This window comes from Prionailurus bengalensis, chromosome D4 (genome assembly GCF_016509475.1).
Source record: "Prionailurus bengalensis isolate Pbe53 chromosome D4, Fcat_Pben_1.1_paternal_pri, whole genome shotgun sequence".
NCBI classification, from domain to species: Eukaryota; Metazoa; Chordata; class Mammalia; order Carnivora; family Felidae; genus Prionailurus; species Prionailurus bengalensis.
Window position 1 is genome coordinate 31,326,659 of NC_057359.1, and position 8,911 is coordinate 31,335,569.

Genomic DNA, 8,911 nt, shown 5'->3' on the forward strand with positions numbered 1-8,911 from the left:
AAACCCTTTGGGCTGCAGCAAAGGCATTCCTAAGAGGAAAATGCATTGCAATCCAAGCCTATCTCAAGAAACAAGAAAAATCCAAAATATAAAATCTAACAGCACACCTAAAGGTACTAGAAGCAGAACAGCAAAGAAACCCCAAGGCAAGCAAAAGAAAAGATATAATAAAGATCAGAGAAGAAATAAACTATATAGGATCCAAAAAATAAAAAATAACAACAGTAGAACAGATCAATGAAACTAAGAGCAGGTTTTTTGAAAAAGTAAAATTGATAACTCTCTAGCCAGACTCTCAAAAATAAATTAGAGAGGACCCAAATAGATAAAATCACAAATGAGAATGGATTTACCATAACCAATCCCTCAGAAATACGAGCAATTATCACAGAATACTATGAAAAACTAAATACCAACAAACCTGAAAGAAATGGACAGATTCCTAGACACCCACACACTACCAAAACTCAAATGGGAAGAAATAGAAAATTTGAACAGACCCATAACTGCTGAAGAAATTGAATCAGTTATCAAAAATCTCCCAACAAATAAGAGTCCTGGGACAGATGGCTTCCCAGGGGAATTAACATTTGAAGCAGAGTTAATACCTATCCTTCTCAAGCTGTTCCAAAAAACGAAACAGACAGAAAACTTCTGGACTCATTCTATGAAGCCAGCATTACCTTGATTCCCAAACCAGACAGAGACCCCACAAAAAAGGAGAATTATAGGCCAATATCCCTGATGAACAGAATGCAAAAATTCTCAATGAGATACTAGCAAATCAAATTCAACAGCATATAAAAAGAATTATTCACCATGATCAGGTGGGATTCATTCCTGGGCTGCAGGGCTGGTTCAATATTCGCAAATCAATCAGTGTGATACATCACATTAATAAAAGAAAGGATAAGAACCATACGATCCTGTCAATAGATGCTGAAAAATATTGGACAAAATACAGCATCCTTAATAAAAACCCTCGAGAAAGTTGGGATAGAAAGAACATACTTAAACATCATAAAAGCCATTTATGAAAATCCCACAGCTAATATCATCCTCAATGGGGAAAAACTGAGAGCTTTCCCCCTGAGATCAGGAATATGACACGGATGTCCACTCTCACCACTGTTGTTTAACATAGTGTTGAAGTCCTAGCATCAGCAATCAGATAACAAAAGGAAGTCAAAGGCATCAAAATTGTCAAAGAAGAATCAAACTTTCACTTTTGGCAGACAACATGATACTCTATGGAAAACCCAAAAGAGTACACCAAAAGTCTGCTAAACCCAATACATGAATTCTGCTCAATGTCACTCCTCATCAGGGAAATACAAATCAAAACCACACTGAGAGTAGAGTAGCCAAAATGAACAGATCAGGAGACTATAGATGCTGGTGAGGATGTGGAAAAATGGGAACTCTCTTGCACTGTTGGTGGGAATGCAAACTGGTGCAGCTTCTCTGGAAAACAGTGTGGAGGTTCCTCAAAAAATTAAAAATAGAACTACCCTATGAACCAGCAATAGCACTACTAGAAATTTATCCAAAGTTACAAGAGGGCTGATTCATAGGGCACATGCACCCCAATGCTTATAGAAACCCTTTCAACAATAGTCAAATTATGGAAAGAGCCAAAATGTTCATCAACTGATGAATGGATAATGAAGATGTGGCTTATACATACAATGGGATACTACTAGGCAATGAGAAAGAGTGAAATCCTGTCATTTGCAGCAATGTGGATGGCACTGGAGGGTATTATACTAAGTGACATAAGTCAGTCAGAGAAAGACAGTCATATGTTTTCAGTCATATGTGGACCGTGAGAAACTTAACAGCCTTCTGTTAAGACTGGGGGAAGGGAAGGGGGAAAAGTTACAAACAGAAATGAGGGAGGCAAACCATAAGAGACTCTTAAATACAGAGAACAAACTGAGGGTGAATGAGGCGGGGGAGAGCAGAAAATGGGTGATGGGTATTGAGGAGGGAACTTGTTGGGATGAGCACTGGGTATTTTATGTAAGCGATGAATCACAGGTATCTACTCCCAAAACCAAGAGCACACTGTATACCCTGTATGTTAGCCAATTTGAACAATAAATTATATTTAAAAAAATAAGTAAAATAAGAAAGTTAAAAAAAGAAAATCCTGTTAACTTTTTGTTATTGATTTTAATTGTAATCAGAAAACATACTTTATATGACATAAGTGATTTTATTACTTAATTACATTTTGAAATGAATTAAATACATAATTTTTCAACTTATTTAATCTTTTTGTTTAATTGATTTAATTAAATAACCCATTGTTTGTGGTTTATTTTATGGTCCATCACATAGTACATAATTTTTTCCCCTAGTTATAGTCTTTGCTCTGAAACCTACTTTGTCTAATATTAATATTTACACTTCAACTCTCCATTGATTTCTGTTAACATGATATGTATTTTGCATCCCTTTACTTTTAGCTTATTCTTTTATTTTTTGGGGGAGGTGTCCAGTTTATTTCACCCCATGCCTCATGTGATATTCCCTAAGTTTTTATTCAAATTCCAGTTAGTTGAGATACAGTGTAATATTAGTTTCAGATGTACAATATAGTGATTCAAGGCTTTCTTACAACACCTGGTGCTTATCACAATAAGATATCCAGATTGCCAACAGACAAATGAAAAGATGCTCAACATCACTGATCATCAGAAAAATACAAATCAAAACTACAATGAGTATCACTTCACAGCTGTCAGCATGGATAACATCAACCACACAGGAAATAATAGATTTTAGTGGGGATGTGGAGAAAGGGACTCCTTTTGGACTGTTTGTGGGAATGGAAACTGGTGCAGCCACTGTGGGGAAAAGTATGGAGGTCCCTCAAAAATTTAAAAAGTAGAACGACTCTATGATGCAGCAATTGCACTAGTAGGTATTTATCCAAAGAATATTTATTTCTTTATTTAAAAAAATGTGTTTCTTGTAAGCACCCAACAGTAGAGTTTGATTTTTTCTTTTCTTTTCCTTTTCTTTTTTCTTTTATTTCTTTTCTTCTTTCCTTTCTCTTTCTCTTTCTCTCTTTCCTTCTCTATTTCTTTCTTTTTATTAATCTGACAATCTGACCACTTTAACTGTGGTGTTGAAACCACTTACATTTTTAATGTCAATATTTATATGGCTCATTTTGCTTTTTGTTGCTGACCTATTTTATTTTCCTCTTTTCTGATTTCCTTTTGATTAGATATTTTTATTGTTACATTTTATCTCATTTTATAAGCTCATTACCCAAGATGTAATGATATACATCTTAAATTCATTGCAATCTAACTTCAACTAATATACCACTTTACATATAGCATCAGAACACTACAATAGTGCACCCCACTTCTCTCCTTTCAATCCATATGGTTTTGTTCGCTATATATTTTACTTATACATGTATTATAATAATGTGATATTGTTATGTTTAAGCACTCAATTATCTTTAAAGAAAAATAATAGGAAAATAATTTGCTCATGAAGTTCTTTAAGGAACTACAAAATAAACAAAGCCCAAAGTTAGCAGAAGGCAAAAAATAAATAATAAATCATGAAGATGAGAGGAAATAAATGAAATAGAGACTAGAAAAAAAAAATAGAAGATCTTTCCTATTGGAATAACATTTGTTTGTTTTTTTTAAAGATAATCAGAATTGACATTTAGCAGATTAAGGGAAAAATGGATTCAAATAAATGAAATCAGAAATGAAAAATAAGACATTGCAACTGATATCACAGAACTACAAAGGATAATCAGTCTGCTATGAACAACTGTAGGTCAATAATATTGAATAACCTAGGTTAAATGGATAAATTCCTAGAAATATATAATATACCCCAAATTAACCATGAAGAAATTTAAAATCTGAATGGGCCAATAACAAGTAAGAATATTAAGGTGGTAACAAAATCCCCAACAAAAAAGCCTGTTCCAGATGTCTTCACTAGTGAATTCTACCAAATGCTTAAAGAAGAATTAACACCAAGTCCTTTCAATGTCTCCCAAAAAAATTAAAAAGGAGGGAACACTTTCAATCTCATTTTACAAAGTATCATTACCCCGATACCAAGGCCAGACAAGGACTGAAAGGAAAGAAAAGTATAGGCCAATATCCCTAATAAACACATGAAAAAATCCTCAACAAAATACTAGCAAACCAAATCGACAGCACATTAAAAGAATAACCTATAATGAGGTGGAATTTATCCCTGAAATGCATGGATGGTTCAATGTACACAATTCAATAAATATGATATATCACATTAACAGAAGGAAGAATAGATATTATGTAATAACCTTAAGATGGAGAAATAAACACTTGACAGCATTCAACATCCTTTTCCAAAATTGTATTTAAATTTTAGTTAACATACAGTGCAATATTGGTTTTAGTAGAATTCAGTGATTTCATCAATTACATAGAACACCTGGTGCTCATCATAACAACGGTCCTCTTTAATATCCATCATCCATATAGCCCATTCCCGACCTAACTCAACAAATTAAGTATAAAAGATATGTACCTCAACATAATAAAGACCATATATGATAAATCCATAGCAAACAACGTACTTAATTAAAGACTAAAAGCTTTTCCTCTAAAATCAGGAACAAGGATACCACATTTGCCACTTCTACTAAACATGGTATTGGAAGTCCTAGCCAGAAAACCAGGCAAGAAAAAGAAAAAAAAGAAAAAAAAAAAACACTTAAAAAGGAAGAAGTAAAATCGCCTCTATGTGCAGATGATGGTGTTATATATAAAAAAATCCTAAAGACTCCACCAGAAAACTATAACACTAATAAATAAATTCCATAAACTTGCAGGATACAAAATCAACATACAAAAATCAGTTGTTTCTACACATCAATAGCTATCTGAAATAAACTATCTGAAAGATAAATTAAGAATGCAATACTATTTACAATAGAATCAAAAACAACAAAATGCCTTGGAAAAAACTTAACCAAGGAGGTGAGAGATTTGTACATGGAAAATTTAAGGTACTAATGAAAGAAATTGAAGAAGACATTAATAAAGGAAAAGATATTCCATGTGCATAATTAGGAGAATTAATATTGTTAAAATATCCATACTATCCAAAGTGATATACATATTCAATATAATACACATCAAATTCCACTGGCATTTTTCACAGAACTAGAAAAAAAATTCCTAAGATTTATATGGAACCCCAAAGTCCCAAACATCCAAATCAATCTTGAGCAAGAAGAATGAGGGTAGAAGTATCATACTTCATGACCTCAAATTATATTACAAATCTATAGTAATCAAAACAGTACGTTATTGACATAAAAACAGACATATAGACTAATGGAATAGAATACAAAGCCCAGAAATAAACCCACACATATATGATTAACTAATATTTGAAAAGGGCACCAAAACACAATGGAGAAGAAAAGTCACTTCAATAAATGTTACTGGAAAAAATGGATATTCACATGCAAAAGAATGAAACTGAACCCCTATCTTATACCACTCACAGAAATTAACCCTAAATGAATTAAAGATTTAAATAAAAGATCTGAAACTGTAACTCTCCTGGAAGAAAGCATAGGAAAAAATCTCCTTGCTATAGTTGTTGGCAATAATTTTTTGGGTATGACATCAAAATTACAGGAAACTAAAGCAAAAATGAAACAAGCCAACAATGACAAAACAAAAACAATGACAAAAAAGCGGGACTACATAAAACTAAAAGGCTTCTACATTGCAAGGGAAAAAAATCAACAAAAGAAAAATGTAACCTATGAACTGGAAAATTATATTTGCAAATCATACATCTGATAAGGAGTTAATATTTAAAATATATACAAAACTTCTATGACTCAATAGCTAAATAAATAAACAAATAAATAAAATTCTGCCTAAAAAATGAGCAAAGGACCTGAGTGGCATTTTCCAAAGAATACATACAAAGCTAACAAGACATGAACTGATGTTCAAAATTATTAATCATCAGGGAAATCTAAATCAAAATCACAATGAGATATTACTTCACAGTTGTTAGGATGTCTACTATCAAAAAGATAAGAAATAATAAACACTAGTGCGAATGTAGAGAAAAGGAAACTTGTGTACACTTTTGGTGGCAATGTGAACTATCTAGCCACAATAGAAAACAGTATGGAGGTTCCTAAAAAAAAAAAAACATAGGGGCGCCTGGGTGGCTCAGTTGGTTGAGCGTCCGACTTCCACTCAGGTCATGATCTCGCAGTCTGTGAGTTCTAGCCTCACGTGGGGCTCTGTGCTGACAGCTCTGAGCCTGGATCCTGCTTCAGATTCTGTGTCTCCCTCTCTCTCTGCCCCCCCCCGCCCCCACTCATGCTCTATCTCTCTCTCTGTCAAAAATAAATAAACATTTAAAAAAATAAAAAATAAATACAACTACCATATGATCCAGCAATTCCAGTTCTGGGTGTATATCTGAAGGAGACAAAATCATTACCCCAAAAAGATATCTGTACTCCTATGTTCATATCCAAGGTATGGAAACAACCTAAGTGTACACTGATGGATGAATGTGTAAAGATAATGTAGTATATGTATATATACAATGGAATAGTATTCAACCTTAAGAAAAGAAAATCCTGCCATTTGCAACATCATGGATGAAACTGGAGGGCATTATGCTAAGTAATGAAGCCAGACAAAGACAATTAATGTATAGTATCATGTAGATGTGAAATCTAAAAAAAAAATTTTTTTTGAACTAATAAAATGGTGGTTGCCAGGATGATGGAGGAAATGGGGAAATGTTAGTAAAAGGATACAAATATTGTTATAGGATAAATAAGTTCTGAGGGTTTAATGTAAAGCATGTGGACTATAGTTGATACTGTATTGTATACTTAAAATTTGCTAAGAGAGTAAATCTTAAGAGTTCTCATACACACACACACACACAAAACTATGTGAAGTGATAGATGAGTTATTAATGTGATTGTGATAATCATTTCACAAGGTATACATACATCAAATCATCACATTGTACCCTTTAAATGTATACAATTTTGTCAATTACAACCCACTATAGCAGAGGGAAAATATATGAAGAAAAATTATATTTATCTTATAGTTTCTTAATGGTTGCCCTACAGCTTAAAATGTATTCTAAGTTTACTTTTAAATATCACTATATGACTTCACATGTATCATAGATACCTTATAAGAGTATTCCCTAGTTCTCCCTATGTCCCTGTGACATTCCTGTCATTCATTTTACTTACCTATATCCTATAATCACCCAACACATTGTGATAGTTATTGCTTTTAAAAACATGTTTTAGATCAATTAAAAGTAAAAACATTAAAGTTTTAATTTTAATTTCACACTTTCCTTCTTTGAAGTATTGACATACCTTGAAGTTCACTGATTCTTTTTGTTCTTTTCTTGGCTATAATGAGTACACCAATGAGCACATTAAAGGCATCCCTTATTTCCATTACTGTATGTTTTATTTCTACCATTTTTTTATTGTGGTAAAATACACAGCATAAAATTTACCATTTCAATAATTTAAAATATGAAACTCAATGGCATTATGTACATTCACATTGGTGTGCAACTGCCACAACATCCAATCTTCAGAACTTTGTCATCATCCCAAATTGAAATTTTGTATGCATTAAAAAATGACTCTCCATTCCTCTCTTTCTCCACCTTCTGGTAACCAATATTCTACTTTCTGTCTCTATAAATTTGACTATTGTAGGTACCTTATATAGGTGAAATCATACAATTTTTATTATTTTGTCTCTGGCTTATCTCACTAAGTGTGTTTTTAAGATTCATCTATATTACGGAGGGAAGTGTAGCCCCTCTAAATTCATATGTTGAAATCTTAGCTCTCAGTATTTCAGAATGCCACTGTATTTAGAAACATGGCCTTAAAAGAGGTAATTAAGGAAAATGAGGTTATATGGATGGGCCCTTAGTTCAGGCTGCTATAATAAATTATAGATTAGATGGCTTAAAAAAAATTTATTCTTCATAGTTCTTAAGGCTATGAGTCTGAGAAAAGAGTGCCAGAAATCTGACATTGTCTCCTTCACATGAATTTTACAGACATTTCTTTCCTGGATACAATGGCAACTCTTAAGGGAAAACTGATTACACCAGTTGTAGAAGAGGCAACTGTCTCAAACAATAAGATCACTGTAGTGGATGTTGGTACAGTGTGTGCCATCAGTATTTTGGGAAAGCCTCAGGATGATGAGCTTGCCCTGTGGGCATTTTGGAAGATAAACTCAAAGGAGAAATGATGGATCTGCAACATGGGACATTATTTCTTCAGACACCTGAAGTTGTGACATGACAGATAAGGATTACCTGCGACTGCCGGTTCTAAGATTGTGGTGATAACTACAGGAGTCCGCCAGCAGTAGAGAAAGAGCCATCTCAATCCGGTGCAGAGGAATGTTAATGTCTTCAAATTCATTATTCCTCAGATAGTCACATGCAGCCCTTATTGATTCATAATTATGGTTTCCAGCCCAGCAGATATTCCCACATATGTCACCTAGAGGAAGTGGGTGTAATCTGGATTCTGTTAGATTTAGCTATTTTATGGCTGAAAAAACTTGGCATTCAACCCAGCAGCTGCCATGGATGGATTTGGGAAGAACATGGTGTCCCAAGTGTGACTGTGTGGAGTGGAGTGAATGTGGCAGACGTTTCTCTCCAGGAACTGAATCCAAAACTGGAAACAGAAAATAACAGTGAAAATTGGGAGGAAGTGTATAAGATGGTGGTTGAAAGTTCCTGTGAAACTAAAAGATATACCAAACTAAAAGGATATACTAACTGGACTACTGGATTAAGTGTGGTTAATTTAGTGACCATTTAA

General features: G+C 33.5%; 1 pseudogene; it reads left to right on the top strand.

The window, feature by feature from the left end:
- Nucleotides 1-8,150: 8,150 nt before the first annotated feature.
- Nucleotides 8,151-8,911, top strand: LOC122474379 (annotated as a pseudogene).